The sequence below is a fragment of the Melampsora larici-populina genome (assembly GCF_000204055.1).
Source record: "Melampsora larici-populina 98AG31 unplaced genomic scaffold MELLAscaffold_50, whole genome shotgun sequence".
NCBI lineage: Eukaryota > Fungi > Basidiomycota > Pucciniomycetes > Pucciniales > Melampsoraceae > Melampsora > Melampsora laricis-populina.
In genome coordinates, this window is record NW_006768814.1 from 312,719 (window position 1) to 315,279 (window position 2,561).

Sequence of the window (2,561 nt, forward strand, 5' to 3'; positions counted from 1 at the left end):
TTGCTGATTTGTTTCCTTACCTCCAGATCGCTTCCATGTAGCTGATGCTGGGTATGCAAATGTTCTGGGGTTTCTTACACCCTTTTGATCGGTACGATACCATCTAAAGGAGTGGAAGAACTCCGGATTGACGCCACAGACCCCTAAAGAACTCTATAACCATACGAATTCTGCTCTTTGAATCATCATTGAAAGGATCTTTGGTGTCTCAAAGATGAGATTTCAAATACTTGCCATGATGCTGTCTTATTCTTACAAGACTCAAGTGAAGATAGTGGTTGCTTGTTGTATATTACATAATTTAATCAAGATTGAGTCAGGAGAAGATGACTTTTACGAAGAATACGCCATCAAAGAAAGATTAGAATCAAGGCTCGCATGTGATGATGAGCCAGATTGGACTGAACCTACCCTTCAACAACGTAATAGAGCCAATGAGCAGCAAGAATCACTTGCTCAATGGATGTCTGACGACTATATTAAAGCACCTGTGGCTCATCGACGTGTATAAACTTCTTGTTCTCATTCATATGTTTAAAACCTGATATTTTCGTTTACTGTTGTACCATTCAAAAGTGTAATACATTATCATTATCTGCATTACTCATGTACCATTTGCAACTATAATGTATGTTTTGTTTTGTCTAAAAATATAGGTAATGACTAAAAACAGATCAATAGAAACAATATGAAAAAAGATTTGAACAAAGGATACATTGATCAATTGATTATTTAACCTATAGATACATCAGTTGATTCTTATTCATAGTCTTCTAAAACCCCCACCTCTTCTTTCAACCAGTTCCAGCGGTGATCCTGATGCATGTGAAAGAAAAAGGAAGCTGTATCATCATCTTTGAGTTTGCTAGCGACTTTGTTAATGTGACAAGGCTTGAGCTCGGTTGCAAATTCTTCATTGAATATCTTCATGGCTTCTTCTTGTTTGGGATGTTGCTCTAGTTTCATCTTTGCTATGCTAAGCTTATCGCTTTCATTCGCCTCTGCCAACTTGATAGCTCGATCCATCAAGCTGGCTACAAGTTTGGGACCCGTTGTGCGTGATCGGACCGATTCTGAACCTCCCGGGTTAATTGGGCTTCGCTTACTTCGTACAAACCTCAGCTCGGGGGTTTCTTCATCTTCATCTTCAACAGGCTTCTTAGAAGGCCTTGCTTGAGTACCCTAGATGAAGACAAGTCAGTATGATAAGCAATAAACTGGATACATAATGATACCACTTACCTTCCCCTTCTGCCTTTTTAAAGGAGGTGGAAGTTGATCCTCGGATTTGGAATTTGAATCGGACTGTTTATAGCCTTGAGAATCCTTTTCACTAGACTTGTGAGCTGATGAAGGATAAGGTAGATGAGATCATTGATTTGATGTGATAATAATAATTGAAATAAATAGACGTACCTTCGTTGTTTGTTTCATGACCTGCATCATCGGGTGGAGGGGTAGGTGCTGCTTTTTGTTTCTTGCTCTGTGTCCCAAAACCTTCATCTCCATTGGCTCGTAAGTGTTTTTCAGGCATAATCGAGGCTACTGCTTGATACTGTGGAAACCCGGCGTTCTTGATAGGAATTGCATCGGTGTTTCCGGACTTAAGTTCAAAAGTAAGTAAATAAAATTGAAAGTAAGAAACAACAAAAGCTAATAAAAGAGATGATTTACCTTCTTGATCCATTCATCCCACCAGTCTTTAGTAGCATTTACTGTTCCAGTGGTGTCGTCGGTCCCTGGAGCACCTGACTGGTCTTTGATCTTGTCAAAAGCCTTGCATGTTGTCTTGAGCTGGTTTGAGATTGTACAGAACACAGTCAAATCGAAATCATGTGAAGAAGAAGTAAGAAGACAGAAAGAAGAAAGAAGAAAGAAGCAGAAGGAAAAAAAACCTTTTGAATGTGATTTTTAAATCGAGTTAATTTGTGGTTTGTTTTAAATTTTGTGTTACAGTTGTCACGCACTATCTTCCAGGCATCGGACTTGATTCCACCGTCATTTTCTTTACCAATTGCAATTTGATTTGAGTATTCTTCAATGAAGTAAAGCGAGTCTCGTAGAGTCCATGCGCCAGAAGAGATTTCATCAGCTTCTTCTTTTCATTAGATCGGTTTTCTGATTTTTTTTTGATTTTTTTTTGATTTACTGCGGGTTTTTTTGATGTTGATGGCTTGATGATTGATTCATCTTCACTGCTGGTGACTGACTTCTCGTCGTCGCTAGACATTTTGATGTTGAAGAGTTTTCGATTGATTAGAAAGGTGATGATGGAGGAGTGAAAGAGAGTGAAAGGCGAAGAGGTAAAGGGTTTTGTACACTGTAGGGAACAGATTGTATGGTTTCATACAGACTTGTATGGTTTTATTCAGATTTGTACGGTGGACGTGGACTTGTCCATTTTCATCGAAAAGATACAGTCGTTCTCAGATGAGAATCAGCTAAAAGCTAATTCTCAAAATTGGGACAAAAATTGATTTTTTAAAGCATTCTATGATTTATAGAATGCGTCAAATTAAGAAAACGGACGCATTCTGTAGAATCCCTTTCACCAACCTCAA